General features: G+C 49.0%; 1 protein-coding gene across 1 annotated transcript in view; it reads left to right on the top strand.

The window, feature by feature from the left end:
- TBCD (tubulin folding cofactor D) overlaps window positions 1–19,064 on the top strand; it is a 1,666,801-nt gene that overhangs the window by 1,270,077 nt on the left and 377,660 nt on the right. The window lies entirely within an intron of this gene.

The following is a 19,064-nucleotide window of genomic DNA, read 5'->3' as shown; positions in this document are numbered from 1 at the left end:
GGCCTCCAGACACAGTTTGCTTGGGCTCCCTTGGGTGCCATAATGCATGCTGCAGCCCGTCGGAGACCCCTGGTAGACAAATGCCATAGGTACCTTATTACCATGTACTAGGGACTTAAATGGGTGCATCAGTATGCCAATTGTGCATGTAAAAGTTTACCAGCAACCAAATTTAGAGGCGAGAGTACAGGCACCAGGCAAAAGTGGGGGTAACTATGTCAGAAAGATGCTACTTTTCTACATTGAGAACAACTGGCTTTTTGGGGGCTGTCCATCTATCTACAATTAACATCCCTTTTGTTGGCTCCTGTCTCATCGGAAACAAGGTGGATTTGGCGCTGGAGCATTTAAAGGACAGCTGGGCTTTGGCTAGGTCCTTTGGCCTTTCTAAGGCCCCACATCACTCATAATCTGACTTTCACTTCTTTCGTGGCTATGGAAGGGGCTTCCAGCTGTTCCAATACCTGCATATTTTGTGGATCAGTCAGCCAGCCGTCAGGTCAGTCCACTTCCCCAGCAGCAAACCCTCGTTGTCCGCCCTCACACTGTAGGAAAGCACCCTTTTTAGCATGGTTAGCCCCCACTTTTTGCCTGAGAGCTGATGTGTTTTCGACTGAAGGTGCACTGGGTTCCTGCTAACCAGTAACCCAGTGCCAGATCTCTTTCCCTAAACTGTACAATTGTTTCTCCCAATTGGCACTGCCTTTAGCACTATCTAAGTCCCTAATAAACAGTACCTCTGGTACCTAGGGCCTGGAGTACTAAAGAAGGTCCCTAAGGGCTGCAGCACAAATTGTGACACACTCGGGGACCGCTTACCTAAAGCACACAGTGCTGCCATTGCAGGCTGCGTGTCTTGGTGCAGACAAAAGTTTAAGCACGACCTGTCACACATCCCCGTGTGCCTGGTCTTCTACCACTGCATGGGATATTTGTAACTCACCCCTACAGAAGCCCTACAGCCCTAAGGCAGGGTGCATTATATCACATGTAAAGACATACCTGCAGGAGCAGGTATGCCCCTGCTATGTCTTTGTCGAGTCTTAGACATAGTAAGTAGACAGGGAAGCCATTTTAAGTACATGTGCTGGACACTGGTCAATATAAGTTCCCCAGCTACATGATGACTTCTGTGAACATAGGGATGTTTGATGTCAAACATCTTGTATTAACAAATCCTCACTTAGTCCAGTGATGGATTCATTAATACATGCACACAGAGGGCACCTTTGAGGTGCTCTCTGAGGACCTAACCGACTGCTAGTGTGTTGACTGACTGGTCTGAACCAGCACAGCCTCCCTAGACAGATGTCTGACTTCCTGAGATGAGGGCCAGTGCTGTCAGAGGCCAGGTGCCTAACCTGCCCTGGGCTTTGGTGTTATCTCCCCTTCCAGGCAGGATGGACATTCCAGGGCGGAAAGCTTCAAAGGACCAGCTGACCCAGGTCTCTGCAGATGACAGAGGCGGCCACCCCCCTGACCTGACCCCACTTCTTGGTGGCAAGACAGGCAAGACAATTAGTAAGATTAGGAGGTGTGCCCACATCATGCCAGTCCTAACCCTAAGGTGGACCAGCTGATGTAGACATCACTTTTCAAATTCCTCCATCTTCTTTTTGACTGAATTAGTATTCTGAGGTCAGGGTTATGTCCACTTCCCAGCGGAAGTGGTCATATAAAGGGTGTAGCCACTTTAAAGGTAGGCAACCCATTGGCTACTGCCGGCACTACCTGTAACATCCCTCAATTGAGTATTTAAGTGGCACCCCTGAACCCAAGAATTCATGTTTGATGCTTTAAGTGAAGAAGAATGATGAAGGGTCACTGCCTGGCGAGAACAGCAGAAGTGCTGTGGAATTTTTGGCATGAAACTCTACCTGCACCTCTCTTCAGAATTGCGACATAGTGACTCTTCCTGAAAAGCTGGAGAACTACCAAAGTTTTAGGTAGCCTGTCAGCATCTTGCAAATTGTTGCCAGTTTCCCTTGGAATAGAGGAGTTACTTCCCTACAGTCCGCAGGCACTGAAAAGTAGAGTCCAGACCACCACCTTGCAGCTCCCTGGCCTGACAGACACCGCAGACAACCAGGGGGAGGTACTGGTGCTCTGGAGGGACCAGGACTCTCTCCCCACCAAGAGTGACGACACCAGGACCAACCAGAGCTGCGCAGTACCAATCCCGGGGGTACCGGATGCCCTGCACCAACAGTGAGGGTCCACTGCACCAGGACCAACCAGCCTTCGAGGTACGTCGGCACCACTGGGACATAGTTTGTGAGTGGCCCAGCCGTATTGATTTCTGCACGTGCTAGCTGTTGGCCCTTAACCGCAAGGAGCATCTTTGTGCACAGAGCTCAGCTGCCCTATACACTCGGCACCCGAGCCACCCAGCCCGGGTCCTAAAGAACCTTCTGTGACCCCTTGCCTAAGATGCCTTGCCACCCAAGCCCCAGGTTCGGAGCTCTCAAATTTGTCCCCATTTGCAGCCTGTTTAAAGGTGGCCCCCCAATCCGTAGCACACCCAGCCACAACCTCACCATCATCCTGCTGCCGGTGGAATTCGAGAAGGTCCTGATGAACTGCTGGCAGTACTTTGGACCTTGGGCCCCTACATCTCTAAACCCAGAAGGTGAACCCCTGAAAGCGACTTTACCTACCTTTATGCATTATGGATTCATTAATACATGCACCTTTATGCATTATGGATTCATTAATACATGCACACAGAGAAGAGGGCAGCTTAGAGGTGCCCCCTGAGGACCTAACCGACTGCTAGTGTGTTGGCTAACTGGTCTGAACCAGCACAGCCTCTCTAGACAGATGTCTGACCTCCTGAGGTGAGGGCCAGCGCTCCCAGAGGCCAGGCACAAAACCTGTCCTGGGCTTTGGTGTTATCTCTCCTTTGAAGCAGGATGGACATTCCAGGGCGGAAAGCTTCAAAGGACCAGCTGCCTTTGTTATGCGACCCAGGTCTCTGCAGGAGACGGAGACGACCCCCCCCCCCCCCGTCCTGACCCCACCCCCACTTCTTGGCGGCAAGACAGGTAGGAAAATGAGTACGATTAGGAGGTGTGCCCACATCATGCCAGTCCCACCCCTAAGGTGGACCAGCTGATGTGGACACCACTTTTCAGATTCCTCCATCTTGTTTTGGACGGAATTAGTATTCCGGGGTCAGGGGCTGACCCCAGAATAGGACTACATTCTGTGTAAAGGCGCATGGGTTTGAACTCTTTACTTACCTGTAAGATATAATAACAAAAACAGTTCTTACACTTTTACTAAGTTCTTGGTTTCAAGTAATATTTAAAAAGAAGTGTTGTTTTTCTAAATTGGTTTTGGCTTTATTCTTTGAGTGTGTGTCTCATTTATTGCCTCTGTGAGTACAAGTGCTTTGCACTGCCCTCTGATAAGCTTAACTGCTCACCCATACTACCACAAAAGAGAGCATTAATATTATCTACTTTTGCCTACTAGAGAGCCAGCATCCTACAATGGTGGTAGGGTCTGCGACTTTGTGTTTGCTAATACCACTTGGTCAACAAGTGACTACATAAGTAAATCCAAAATTGACTCTAGTTAAAATTGCATTTTTCTAATTGATAATTGTGGGAAGCTGGCTCTGAATATACTATATCAAAATGAGATATTGGCCCTCATTATGACCCTGGCGGTCAGTGATAAGGTGGCGGTAATACCGGCAATAGGCCGGCGATAAAAAAAAAAAAAAAATTTGATTATGACCACGCGGTAACCACTAACACAGACAGCCACTTTAACACACCGACCGCCAGGGTGGTAATCGCTGCTGGGATGGAGACTTCGGTCTCCAGCCAGGCGTCCGTTACATTCCCACCCTCAGGATTATGACCCCACCTACCGCCATGGTTTTAGTGGCAATCTTACTGCCATGAAAACCATGGAGGTAGGCACTATCAGTGCCAGGGAATCACTTCCCTGGTACTGATAGGGGTCTCCCCTGCCCCCTCCACAGATGCTCCCCCACCCTCCCCCTCTCCCTTCTGACCTCCCCCCCAACATACACACACGCACAGACATACACACACATACCTACATTCACCCACGCATGCACACATGCATTCCCACACAACGCAACACACACCAACCTACTTTGGCCCACACACGCATTCACTACATACAACATGCACATACACTTACATTCAGTCATTCTCGCACTCACACGACGCAACTCACAACTGCATGCACGCATACCAAAACACACACACACCCCCGACAACACCCCCACACACGCACTTAACACCCCCCACCCCCTCTCCTGTTGGAGAACCCGACTTACCTGCTTGCAGGGGGTCCTCCTGCTGGAGGCGGAAAGCGGTGCTGCTGTCAGCAGCAGCGTCTGCTAGCAAAACACCACCAGGCTGTATCATTGCTCATGATACGGTTGGCAGTGTTTTGCTGGTGTGGCAGTGTTGCTGACAGCAGCACTGCCTTACCGCCGTCCGCCGCCAGGACCGGCGGTGGTATTCCGCCAGCCTACTGGTGGAATTCCATTGACGGTCATAAGACGTGTGACCGGCTGGTAGCCACGGCGACGGTATGTTGGCGGCCGTCGCCGTGGCTGTAGGTGGCAGTTACCGCCAATGTTGTAATGCGGGCCATAGTGTGCACAGAGTCCAGGGGTTCCTCACAGGCTTAACAGAGGCTAAAGTAGATAATATGAATGCTCTCTTTTGTGGTAGTGTGGTCGAGCAGTTAGGCTTATCATAGTGTAGTACAAAGCATTTGTTGTACACACACAGACAATAGAAGAAGCACACACTCAATGACTTAACTTCAGAACAGTGTTTTTAATATAGCAAAAATATATTTTCTTAGTTATTTCTAGAACCACAAGATTCAAGTTGCAGGTAAGTACTTTAATAGATTTGTATTTCACACATATATCAATAGTACTTAGTTTGAAATCGATGAGTTATACAATTTAAATACAGGCAAAAGTTGACACTGCATTCTTTCAGAAACAGTTCCTGGGGGGAAGAAAAGTTAGTGCGATTTACAAGCAAGTACTTGACTTACAGTTCCAGTCTCCGGAGGTTAGGATGTCCACAGGTCAGGGTTCAAGTTAACCCCAAACACCCACGGGGTGCACGGGGCCGGCAGGGTGCAGAGGTAAAAGTACCTAGGCTCCCTGGTGTAGGTACTCCACTTCTCCGGGTATCCACGAGTGGGAGCTCTCTTGAGCCTCCCTTGTCTCAACAGGTTTCCTCTGAGTCCTCTGGAAAGGGCCCTGGAACACGAAAACTCTAAATGCGACTTCCCCATGGTAACCTATGTTCACTGATCTGGGGTAGCACCTCTGCACACAGGTGCCTAGGGAAACCTAGTTACTTACCTTCAGTGTTTTAGTGCTTCCCCTGTCTGAAGATCCTTGGGTGTCAGTCTTGGTTAGTTGTGCCTTTCACATCCCATTTTTTTAAGTATATGGTTTGGCCACTCCATAGGGGCCCATGTAATTTGTACCTTTACTTACCCATTTCTAAGTATATTTTTGTGTGTATATATCTCAGTTTAGGAGACATGCCAAAGTTAGTTTAGTGCCTTTATTTTAATAAATAATACATTATTTTTAGAACAAGGGTGTGGTTCTTTTTTTGTGTGTACATCACTGCCTGACCTATGTGGTATTTGCAATTGCTTTACACCCTTCCCGATAAGCCTTAACTGCTCTCCACATCTACCCTCTCGAGAGCTCTAGTTATCTAGAACCTCTTACACTATCACTAAGGGTTGCCTGGACTCAGTACAGGGTGCCTCACCCATAGGTGCACTCCACATACTGAGCCAGCCTCCTACAGCATCCCCCTAGCTGGGCATCTTGGCTAGGCTTAAACTTGGAGTAGGTTGGTGAACCAGTTCTACTGGCCAAGTATGTCCCAAAAGGTGAAAAAGTTTTGTAACTTCTGTGCCCCCTGACAAGCCAGTGGCAAGACAGGTGGTCCCCAAAAGCCCCCTAAGTTGCACTGCCAGTGGTTGGAGTTCCCTTTGATAGGGTAGGGATTGGCATTGTTGGTACCCTTTACACTCCAACTGCATCAGGAACCCGATTTATACTAGTTGTAGTGGTTCATACAACCAGGTATCCTGAAGCAATTCCCCTGAGGACTACTACTTCCCCTGCAGTAGCTCTGGCCCTCATTGGTATATTTACCAGAGTGGGTTTTCCAAAGGAACTGGTGTCAGGCAGAGGTACAAACGTCATGTCTAGTTACCTGAAACACACGTGTGGGCTAAATGTGGAGTGACTTACAAGTTCACTACCCCATGTCACCCACAGTCCAATGGCCTTGATGTAAAATTCAACAAGACATTGAAAGATATGATTGGTGGATTCCTTGAGAAACTCAGAAGTAGATGGGATGTCTTACTTACATGCCTACTTTTCACTTACAGGGAAGTGTCACAGAAGGGAGTAGGGTTTTCCCCTTTGAACATCTGTTTGGGCATCCTGTGAGAGGACCATTATGTCTTGTGAAGGAAGGATGGGAGAAGTCTCTTAGAGAACCTAAGCAAGATATTGTGAACTATGTGCTTGGCCTTCATTCCAGAATGGCTGAGTACATGGGAAGAGCATTAAAAAACCGAGCCTGCGGCTCCTAGGGCTCACCAGGACAAACGGAGTGGGCCCTACCCAATCATAGAAAAAAAGGAGATGTCACCTACCTGGTGGGCTTTGGCTGTTGTAGGAACCCCAAGAGGGTCATCCATGTCAGTTGCGTTGAACCCTATCATGGCAGGGCTGAGATGACCATGCTCATGGTCATTGATGAGGGACAGGAAGCAAAGAATGAACCTCTCCCTGATTTCCTCTCCAACAACCCTATAGATGGATCAGTTGAAGGAGTGGTCTTTTCAGACACCTTAACTGACCAACAGCAGACTGACTGCAGGCATGTTTTGCATCAGTATGCTGAGTTCTTCTCTTCAACCTCTGGTCGGACTACGTGGTGTACCCCTGATGTGGACACTGGGGCTGCCTACCTGTCAAAAATAAAATCTACAGGCAGTCTGATCATGTCAAAGAGAGCATCAAAGCTGAGGTAGACAAGATCATGGAATTGGGAGTCACTGACCACTCTGAGAGCCCCAGGGCCAACCCAGTTGTCTTAGTCCCCAAATGTCACACCCAGGGTGGAAAGGGAGAAATTAGGTCTTGTGTGAACCAAAGGGGCCTCAATGCTGTAACCAAAACAGATGCACACCCAATTCCTGCTGGTATGCTCTCTCCTCCTTCTGTGGCTACAGAGGAGGGAGCATCGTATGCCATGGTGGTGCGTAGGGCAGCTAGACCTGCCTACGGTGTGAGTCAGGACTAACCTCCTGACAGAGGTGCTTTAGCCGTGGGTTGCTACATCGGAGCCAATGTTACCCTTCAATGAAGCCCTTACACATGTCCTACTGGGGACGTGGTCCAAACCCAGCACAGGGGCTCCTGTGAATAGGACAATCGGCGGCCGCCATCTACCAGCTTCTAACGACCCTTCTTTCCTCACCCGACACCCCACACCAGAGAGCTTGGTGGTCCAAGCCTCCACTTCCTGTGGTGCCTTCCCTGCCGCTCTCCAGGATAGGGAATCTCAGAGGCTGGACCAACTTGGTAAGAAGTTGTTTTCTTCCTCCAGCCTGGCATTGAGGTTAGTAAACACCTCTTGCCTCTTGGGCCGTTTTTTCCCCATACTTTATGGGATATGGTGGCACAAGTGCTGCCCCAGGTCCCGGAGGGCGTACAGGACACTCTCACCCAAGCTGTCAAGGATGGAAGAGATGCAGCCAAGTTTACCATTGGTGTGGCTTGAACACGACCGACTCGTTGGGCAGGGCGATTTCTTCGACAGTGGTCCTCCGACACCACACCTGGCTGTGTACCACTGGCTTTTCGGGGGATGTCCAGGCGAATTTGATGGACATGCCTTTTGATGGCTCACGCCTTTTTGGTGAGAAGGCAGACTCTGCTCTTGAGCGGTTCAAGGACTCATGAGCCACGGCCAGATCCTTGGGCCTCTCAGTGCCCATTCACCAGCAGTCTGCCTATCGCCCCTTTTGAGGCTTCGGGAGGGGCGCAGTACCACACCAACCACAGGTTAGCCACCACCCTCTGGCTTTACAGCATCCAGTGCGAGGAAAAGGTTGTGGTACCTTCAGACCCAGAGAGTCTAGCCAGAGGTCGGTCACCACACAGCCCCCCCTCTTCCACAACATCCAAGCCCTCCTAGTATGGTTCTGCAAGACCATGCCCGTCCAGTTGGAGGGAGGATTAAATTTTATCTCCCTCACTGGCGGTCCATAACATCAGACAAATGGGTTTTGCAGATCATGCAGAAGGGCTATTCCCTCCCCTTCCAGTTTTTCCCTCCGTCTATCCCTCCAGTGAAGGAACGGCTGATGGAGGATGATTTGATCTTGCTGACCAATGAAGTTACAGCTCTCTTGGCCAAGGGAGACATAGAAAGGGTCCCGATGTCAGAAGTAGGCAGCGGTTGTTATTCCCGCTACTTTCTGATTCCAAAAAAGAACAAGGGTCTTCGCCCTATTTTGAGTTTAAGGGATGTCAATCTCTTCTTCAAAAAGGAGAAATTCAAGATGCTCACTCTTGCTCAGGCCTGGGAGAGGCAGAGATCAGGGTCCTCTGGTCTCCGGCAGTTTCCGGCTCCATATCAACTTATTGGAGCTCCGGACGATCCAGCTAGCATTGAAAGCATTTCTTCCTGTTGTGAAGGGAAAGATAGTGCAGGTGTTCATGGACAACAATACCACAAAGTGGTACTGCAGCAAGCAGGACGTTGTGGGGTCATGGACCCTTTGTCAAGAGGCTGTGCGTCTCTGGACATGGCTGGAATTCTGTCCTCCTATATGCTTTTACACCCATACCACTTCTGCCCAGAGTTCTCAAGAAGATAAACAACGACCGGGCCCAAGTCATCTTAGTGGCTCCGGATTAGGCGGAGTCTGGTATCCCAAGCTACTCCAAATGAGCATCAATCCTCCGATCAGGCTGCCCCTTCGGGAGGATCAGGGGAGGGTTCTCCACACGAACCTGTTAACTCTGCGCCTTCATGCTTGGAGATTGAGAAGCAGCAGTTGATGGCTTTTAACTTTCCTCCCGGAGTCTGTAAAGTTATTTTGGCAGCCAGGCGTCCCTCCACTAAAACTGTATACGCCTGCCGTTGGAAACGCTTTGTATATTATTGTTCAGAAATGTCTATTGTTCCACATTCTGCTTCTCTTTCTGATATTCTTCTCTTCATTATTTCTCTAGTTCAGAAGAGTTCTGCCTTGGGGACGCTCATATGCTATCTTTCTGCCTTATCAGCATTTCTTCAGTTGCCTGATCAGTCTTCTCTTTTAAAATCTCCCTTTGTACATAGATTCCTCAAAGGGCTTGTACATATGTTTCCCCTATGCCCTTTATTATGCCTCAATGGGACTTAAATCTTGTCCTCACATTTCTCATGTGTGCTCCTTTCGAGCCTTTGCACAACTGTCCCCTCTGGCTGCTCACCATCAAGACAGCCTTCTTAGTGGCAATAACATCTGTTAGGAGCGTGATTGAGATGCAAGCCCAGTCATCAAAGCCACAATTCCTCACTATCCACCCAGACAAAGTGGTTCTCAGACCTCGTGCCTCTTTCCTCCCCAAGGTGGTAACCCCATTTATCTGGGTCAGAACATCACACTGTCCACCTTCTTTGCCCCACCGCATCCCTCTAAAGAAGAGGAGCGACTCCATCAACTGGACCCAAAAAGAGCACTGTCGTTCTACCTTCACCACACAAAAGAGTTCTGGGTGGATGACCAACTTTTTGCGGGGTACGTTGGAGCAAAGAAGGGTTGGCCAGTGCAGAAGCAAACCATTTCGTGCTGGGTCGTTCTCTGCATTGGCCAGGAAGCAGCCCCCAGAGGGCTTGCGGGCTCATTCTGCCAGGGGCAAAGCTGCTACCACTTCGCTAGCTCGAGGCATACTAGTCCTGGAGATCTGTCAGGCAGCATCGTGGGCGTCTTAGCACACGTTTGCAAAACATTACTGCCTGGACAGTCGGGTATGAAGAGACGGACACTTTGCCCGTTCAGTCCTGAAGGACTTCTTAGTGTAAGGAGTAGTATCTGCAGCCCACCTCCAGGAGGTTATGGCTTGGGTATCTATTCAAAGCTAAGGAATCTGTAGCTAGAAGTCTCTATCAGATGAACAGGTTACTTACCTTCGGTAACGCATTATCTGGTAGAGACTCTATCTAGCTGCATATTCCTTACACCCACCTATGCCTCCCCGCTCTGTGGATATGTCTAGTAGGGTTAGGACTTACCCTTTTCAGGGACCTAGTTTTGCATAGACAAATGTTGGTTCTATCCATGACTCTGTGCTTCTGGCGTGGACGTTTTGTGGATAAAAGAACTGATGTACGCACACCGGGGTGGTGCCTTTATAGGCACCTGTGATGTCACAGATGGCTCCAATGACACTGACGAAGCCATGAGGAGCCGGACAACGCATGCAATCAATCAATCAATCAATCAGTATATTTATAAAGTGCGCTACTCACCCGTTATGGTCTCAAGGCGCTGGGGGGGGGGGATACTGGTCGAAAAGCCATGTTTTGAGGCGTTTCCTGACGATCCGAATGACGCCACCCAACGGCACGCAGATGGTATTGCTCAGCAAAAAGATTCCAGATTCGAAGCTGAGGCCAGGTAATTCAAAGGTAATTAATCTGCAGAGTCTCTACCAGATAATGCGTTACCGAAGGTAAGTAACTTGTTCATTATGAAATGTGCCCACATCATGCCAGTCCCACCCCCACCCCTAAGGTGCACTAGATGGCATGTAGGAGGCTGGCTCAGTATGTGGTGTACACCTTTAGATGAGGCACCCTTTACTGAGTCCAGACAACTCTTAGTGATAGTGTAAGAAGGTCTAGATAACCACAGCTCTCAGAGGGTAGCTGTGGAGAGCAGTTGAGGCTTATCCAGCAGGTTGTAAAGCAGCTGCAAATACCACACTGGTCAGTCAGTGATGTTCACATAGGAAAGAGTCACACCAGTGTTATAAAAATAATGTATTATTTATTATAACACAAACACTGAACTAAGTTTGGTATATCTTCTGATCAGTGATATGAACATCCAAAAAAATATACTCAGAAACAGGTAAGTAAAAGCATAAAGTAACATGGGCCCCTATGGGGGGTGAGGGGGTCAAGCCATACACTAAAAAAAATGGAATATGAAAATCACTTTCAACCCAGACTACCACCCAAGGACCCTTAACTTTGAGAAGCACTAAGACATCAAAGGTAAGTAGCTTGGATTCCCCAGATGCTTGTGTGCAGAGTTGAAACCCCGGATCAGTCCCCATAGGATAACATAGGAAAGTGATGGTTGGAGTTTTCGAGTTTTAGGACCTTTCCCAGAGGACCTTGAGGAAACCTGTTGGGATACCCAAAGAAACGGAGTACCTACATCAGAGAGCCCAGGTGTATAGGGGTGTAGTTGTGTCGGAACCTCGCATTGAAGTCAGTGGGGGACCTTATTTGTCCTGCTTCTCTTGTGACCCGTGGACCAGGTCGGTGGAACCTAGGCATGGAATCCGGAAGAAGAGGACCTAAGGAAATAGGGTAGAGAGTCCAGACCACCCACAGGTGCTGGCAGACTGGAACCGGAGCACTCCTGTTCTTCATAGGCGCCTATGTGTTTTGGGCACCTCTTTGACCTCTGCACCTGACCTGCCCTCAGCTGTTGGTGCGATAACTTTGGGGTTGCCTTGAACCCCCAACGGTGGGCTGCCTATGCCCAGGAACTTAGACTTGCAAGTGCCATACTTACCTGAGAAACAAACCATTACTTACCCCCCCCCCCAGGAACTGTTGATTTTTGCACTGTGTCCACTTTTAAAATAGCCTATTTCCATTTTTACTAAAACTGTGTATGCTATTGCAATAATTCAAAGTTCCTAACTTAGCTGTGTTGAGTACCTTGCATTTCATGTATTTACTTCAAATCTTGAACTTGTGGTTCTAAAAATAAATTAAGAAAATATATTTTTCTATGTAAAAACTACGGGCCTGGAGTTAAGTCCTTGAGTGTGTGTTCCTCATTTATTGCCTGTGTGTGTACAACAAATGCTTAACACTACCCTCTGATAAGCCTTCTGCTCGACCACACTACCACAAAATAGAGCATTAGAATTATCTAATTTTGCCACTATCTTACCTCTAAGGGGAACCCTTTCACTCTGTGCACACTCTCTCTCACTTTGAGATAGTATATACAGAGCCAACTTCCTACACTCCTTCACTACAGGAGAGATTCCTTCTTGCTTTCCTAAGTACAGGCAGCATCCTTGTGACTCTGGAGCATGCACAGGAACAAAGTTGCAGTAGGAGCCTTCCTACTAGGTGCAGTCTTGTCTTGGGTCCCGGCGAAGTCCAGCAGCGATTCCTATGTCCAGGTTGCAGAAGTGTCTTGCAGAAGAGTCTTCAGATGGTAGCAGAGACAAATCCACAGATGAATCTAGGATCCCACCCTCAGGGGAGCCCTTAAGCAACCCAGCAAGCTGACCAGGGTTGGACACTTACTGCAGTGACTCACCTATTGGAGGGGGGTGGATGGGTCAGGGATGTCACCCAGCTGGAATAACCAGTCAGATGCTCCCAGAGACCTCTGCTCATCTTATTTCCAAGATGGCAGAATTAAGCGGCCACCTGGCAGAGCTCTGGGCATCTCCCTAGAGGAGGAGCTGGACAGGGGGGTGGTCATCTCCCTGTCCTTTGTGTAGTTTCATGCCAGAGCTGGAGTCAGGGTCTCCTGCACATGAGTAAACCGGTTTATGCAAATAGGACACCAGATGTGCCCTTCAAAGAAGTCTGGTGGCGCTCTGAAGCACCTCCACCCCAGCCCAGTGACACCTATTTCTAAAGGAGAGCTGGTAACGCTTCTCCTCTACAGGAAATCCTTTGTTCTGCCTTCTCTTGCCTGAGTTACAGTTGCAACATAGTGACTTGTCCTGCAAAGCTGGAGAACTACCAAAGTCTCGGGTAACCTGCCAGCATGTCGGAAATTGCCACCAGTTTCCCTGGGAGAAGAGGAGCTACTTCCCTGCAGTCAGCAGGTACTGAAAAACAGAGTCCGGTCCACCACCTTGCAGCTCCCCAGCCCCGATCGACGCCGCAGATGACCATGAGGAGGTACCCATGCTTCTGAGGACCAGGACTGTCTCACCGCCGAGTGTGATGACACCAGGACCTGCGGGAGCCAAGCACCAACAGTGAGGGTCCATTCCAGACTCCCACTGCACCAGGACCAAACAGCCATAAAGGGACATCAGCACCATTGAGACCCACTTTGTGAGTGGCTCAACCATCTTGATTTTACCCCTGCCAGCTGTTGGGCCCTAACTGCAAAGAGCATCTCTGCGCACAGAGCCCAGCCACCCTATCCACTCGGCACCTCAGCCAATGGGTCCTGAAGAACCAGTGTGCCGCCTTGCTCTAAGCCCCCATTTGGGAGCTCCCAGACATGTCCCCAAGCCCCCTTTTGCAGCCTGTTTCCAGGTGGTCCCCCTTCTTTGAAGCACACCCAGACACAACCTCAACAGCACCCTGCTCCAGGTGAAATTCGGGAATTTCCCAAGTACTGCTACTAGTACTTTGGTATTTTTTAAACTCTTTTTATTTGACTAAACAGCTGGTCATCACGTAACAACTAACAGCAAGTCATTTGCAGAATATAGTTCTTAGCCATCGTAGAGAAACAGCAATTATCAGTGCATCATCAGTATAGGATCACAAATAGGGATGTAGTCAGTCCCAACAGTGTACAATGCACAAAACATTAGTTATCCCTCAACTACTAATGGTAGATTTGTGCAAAAACCTACCTAGTCCTCCCACCCATCCCTGTTCCACTACATACCTCTATAGTCTTTCCATTTAGACCACATTTTGTTATATTTCCTGGACAGCCACGGCTCCGATAGATCACCTGTTCTGCACGTTGGCACCAGTCCAAGTTGTTTCTCAGACCTGAATCTCTGGAGTCTCAGCCGACCCCCATGTTCTTACTATGTCTCTTTTGGATACTCCTGCTGCCAGCATTAGCCACAGTCTCTGACAGTGTGGCCATCTTCCCTCCCTAAGTATGTGAAGTATTAGCCATCTGGCCTCCAGTGGAACAGTGAGGCCCATTACCTGGGTTGCCAAAAATCCTGTATGGCTGGGCAGCTCCATATGGTATAAAAAATTGAGCCCACCATGCCACACCCCCTTCTACATAAAGCACACTCGCTGCGGCCCATGCAGTGCAGAAGAGATCTGTAATAATATGATCTGTGAAGAATTCTAAGCTGTATTAGGCGAAATCGAACACGGATTGCCACCTCCCTAGGGCTCTTAAGGGCCTCCTGTCAGTCTTCCTCCTCTATTGCACCCAGGTCGCCCTCCCACACCTCTCGTAGAGACTGCCAGGTGAGATATTCATAAGTTTTTTTTTTGTTTTTTTTTATAAGGCAGGGAGATTGCTTTCTCCAGCATTAGATCCAATAGTAACCGGTCCTCTAAGGGAAATATCTCCGGAAGCTTGTCACCAACCTGTACATGTCCCTTGAGCACGTGGCCCAGCTGGATGTACTGAAAACTGGTAGTACTTCGGACCTTGAGCCCCTACATCTATAAACCCAAAAGGTGAACCCCCCTGAAACTGACTTTACGTACTTTTATACATAATTGAGTTTTCCTTCAGTATGATTGCATTGTATGTAAAGGCACACAATTTTGAACTCTTTACTGACCTGTAAGAAATATTAACGAAAGCAGTACTTTTTCTTTCATAAAGTTCTTGTTTGCAAAACATATATAAAAAGAAGTGATATTTTTCTAAATTGGTCTGATTTATTTTTGAGTGTGTGTCTCGTGTATTGCCTCTGTGAGTACAACTGCTTTGCACTGCCCTCTGATAAGCCTATCTGCTCGCCCATACTACCACAAAAGAGAGCGTTAATATTTTCTGTCACACATACCATTCAGTTGGCGACCGTATTCAGCATCGCCTGCCACACTGGCAGTCCATGACATCGGACAGCGGATCGTCCAAAAAGGATATTCCCTCCCCCTTGTGAACACTCCTTCCCCATGCCATCATCTTATGACAGGCTGAAGGAGCATCATTTTCTTTTTGCAGTTTGTAATTTTATTTTTATTTGTTTATCACAGTTGTTGCACCATCATTAATATTAGTTATTCATTCTAATAAGAACAACAGTAACCCAATAACTACCACATTCCGCCCAGTCCATATTCCATAGTGTGCCAGCAAATTGGTTGCTTCTTCCCCTTGGCAATAAAAGCTCTGTTATCCGCAGTGGCAGCTCCACCTGGGAGGGTTGGGGGGCAGGGATGGGGTTTGGAGGGTTCAGAGCTAGAGCCCGTATCGTCAGGGCCTATGGCTCCAATTTGTCTGCACACCCTCATCCCTTATGTACCTCTTTTTCCAACACTCTGCAGTATTCCATTCCCATTCCCCCCTTTCTGTGTGGGCGTAGTGCCTGATCCCCACTTCTGTGTGATGTGCAATATCTTGTTTTGCTACAGTGCATTCCAGACTAACCAGGTGTTTTTCATATTGTGTGTGATCTGTGTTCTCCCACACTCCCAGCAGTGTCGTTTTCGTTGTCCAGTCCAATGTGTTGCCTGTGGCTTCTTCCAGAGATCTTCCCACTCCCTTACAGAAAGGACGGTGTAAGGAAATGCCTTCCTTGGCATGGTTACCCCCTGACGTTTTGCCTTTTGTTGATGTCAGTTATGATTGAAAGTGTGCTGGGACCCTGCTAACCAGGCCCCAGCACCAGTGTTCTTTCCCTAAACTGTACCTTTGTTCCCACAATTGGCACAGCCCTGGCACACAGATAAGTCCCTTATAAATGGTTCCCCTGGTAACAAGGGCCCTGTGGCCAGGGAAGGTCTCTAAGGGCTGCAGCATGTCTTATGCCACCCTGGGGACCCCTCACCCAGCACATGCACACTGCCTCACAGCTTGAGTGTGTTGGTGGGGAGAAAATGACTAAGTTGACATGGCACTTCCCCTCAGGGTGCCATGCCCACCTCCCACTGCCTGTGGCATAGGTAAGCCACCCCTCTAGCAGGCCTTACAGTCCTAAGGCAGGGTGCACTATACCACAGGTGAGGGCATAAGAGCATGAGCACTATGCCCCTACAGTGTCTAAGCAAAACCTTAGACATTGTAAGTGCAGGGTAGCTATAAAGAGTATATGGTCTGGGAGTCTGTCAGTTACGGACTCCACAGTTCCATAATGGCTACACTGAAATCTGGGAAGTTTGGTATCAAACTTCTCAGCACAATAAATGCACACTGATGCCAGTGTGGGATTTACTGTAAAATACACCTAGAGGGCATCTTAGAGATGCCCCTTGAATACCAGTCCGACTCCTAGTGCTAGGCTGACCAGTTTCTGCCAGCCTGCCACAACCAGACGAGTTTCTGGCCACATGGGCTGAGTGCCTTTTGTCACTCTGTGACCAGGAACAAAGCCTGTACTGGGTGGAGGTGCTTGTCACCTCTCCCTGCAGGAACTATAACGCCTGGTGGTAAGCCTCAAAGGCTCATGCCTTTTGTTACAGCACCCCAGGGCATCCCAGCTAGTGGAGATGCCCGTCCCTCTGGCCACTGCCCCCACTTATGGCGGCAAACCTGGAGGAGATAATGAGGAAAACAAGGAGTCACCGCCCATCAGTCAGGACAGCTCCTAAGGTGCCCTGAGCTGAGGTGACCCCTGCCTTTAGAAATCCTCCATCTTGAGTTTGGAGGATTCCCCCATAAGAATAGGGATATGCCCCCCTCCCCTCAGGGAGGAGGCACAAAGAGGGTGTAGCCACCCTCAAGGACAGTAGCCATTGGCTACTGCCCACAGACCTAAACACACCCCTAAATTTAGTATTTAGGCGCAGCCCTGAACCCAGGAGATCAGATTCCTGCAACCTACAGCAAGAAGGACTGCTGACCTGAAAGCCCAGCAGAGACGACAACTGACTTGGCCCCAGCCCTACCGGCCTGTCTCCAGACTCAAAGAACCTAAACAGCGACACATCTGACCAGTGACCTCAGAGGACTGCCCTGAACCCGAAGGACCAAGAAACTCCTGAGAACAGCGGCACTGTTCAAAATCTGCAACAACTTTGCAACAAAGAAGCAACTTTTAAAGAACTCTCTCTTCCCACCGGAAGCGTGAGACTTCACACTCTGCACCGATGCCCCCGGCTCGAGTTCAGGAGAACCAACCCTGTAGAGAGGACTCCCAGGCGACTACGACGACGCGGGCACCCTTTGATCTCTGCACCTGACCTGCCCTGTGTTGCTGGTGCAGTGGCTTTGGGGTTGCCTTGAGCCCCCAACGGTGGGCTGCCTATGCCCAGGAGATTGACTGTGTAAGTGCTTTACTTACCTGAGAAACCTAACCAAACTTACCTTCCCCAGAAACTGTTGATTTTTGCACTGTGTCCACTTTTAAAATAGCTTTTTTTTTAAACCAAATTTTATTAAGATTTTCAGTAGATCACTTTATACTTCGACAATGCAACCTCTTACAAGGCAATTTCCAAAAACACACTTAGCAAGCTGGCTGCGTTATATTGTTAACCAAAAGGCCTAACAGGTCATAATCAACAAATTACTAAATTGTTACTTAACAATACCCCTCCTCCCAAATCCCGCCGTTCCCTTCCCTTAGAGAGCCCTGATTCATGTGTTAATACTGTTCGTGGAGTAGCCCAAGTCATGCCTGTATGAAGTCTAGCAACTGAGGCTAGGAGTGGCGCAGTCTTTCTTGTTTTAGTCTCTCGATCCCAAGTTTCAAGACCCAGGTTCCCCCATATCGATATGTTCCTGTATCATGTAGGCCCCTCGACTCGTGGGATCAATAGGAGAATATTCAGGTCTGGGTTTCGGCTTTAAGAGTATCAAGTAACATCTCCAAGCCCTCTGCAACTTCTGGGGGTCTAATTCCTCTCTTGGCCTCTCGGTGGAGGATAGTCCCTTCGCTACTTGCCCACTTAGATAACTCACTTTTCCATTGGGGCGTTCTGGGTCCCCTCGGGTTTTTCCAAGCTGATGCGCTCTCTCGTCTGGCCAGTGACAAGGCCAAGTCCTGGAATCTGTCAGTGACTTTGTGTTTAGCAGAATGAGTAAAACTGTTCAAAAGACAGTGGTCCATGGTACAGGGGACCTCTCTACTCAGATGTCGTGCTAGGGCTTGGCATATCTCTGAGCAGAATGGTTCTAGCTGGGGACAATCCTAGAACATGTGTCTGAATTCTGCCCCCACTGACCCACATCGCGTGCAGCATTCCGTCGCCTTCCCAAAGTATTTGTTGATGCATGCTGGTGTAAGGTATGCCTGGTGCAGCACATAGAAATTTATGAGCTTGAATCTGGCATTTCGTGTCGCCTTAGGGAGGCCCTTCAGAATGCGCCCTCATTCTTCCTGTGGGATATCCTGGTTCAGATCCTTCTCCCAAGTTTGTTTAAGGAGGGTCAGGGGGGTTGTTCTGTCTGCTTGTAACAGGCCGCAAAGGGTTGAGACTGCTTTAAGTTTGCTGGTTGCGGAAGACAGATAAACGCAAACAGCCTGGTAAGGAGGTTCATTCCCAAGCCCCCGCCAGTGGCTGCGAATACTGGCTCTTATTGCCCCATGTACTAAAAAGTGCCCCCCTGGAAGGCCAAATTCCGTCCTGAGCGCCTCAAAGGACATCAATGTGCTGTCTTTAAATAGGGCACCCACTGTAAGGATCCCAGCCTCCACCCAGTCCTTAAGCTCATTCCAAGTACCCCGATGTGGTAGGGCCTGTAAAGACAAGAGGGGTAGCTCTGGCGAATAGGGTGTCTCCACCTTGATCCTGCGCAAGAAAGTCTTCCAACACTGAGTTAGGATTTTTAATTCAGGAGGGTCCTGTTTCCCATCCCGGGGGTTCTTAATAAGATCTCAAACAGTCTATGCCCCTGCAGAGTGAACGCCTTCACGTTCA

The sequence above is a fragment of the Pleurodeles waltl genome, chromosome 7, assembly GCF_031143425.1.
Source record: "Pleurodeles waltl isolate 20211129_DDA chromosome 7, aPleWal1.hap1.20221129, whole genome shotgun sequence".
Lineage (NCBI taxonomy): Eukaryota > Metazoa > Chordata > Amphibia > Caudata > Salamandridae > Pleurodeles > Pleurodeles waltl.
The sequence above is the reverse complement of the archived record's forward strand: the minus strand, read 5'-3'. Positions and strand labels throughout refer to the sequence as shown.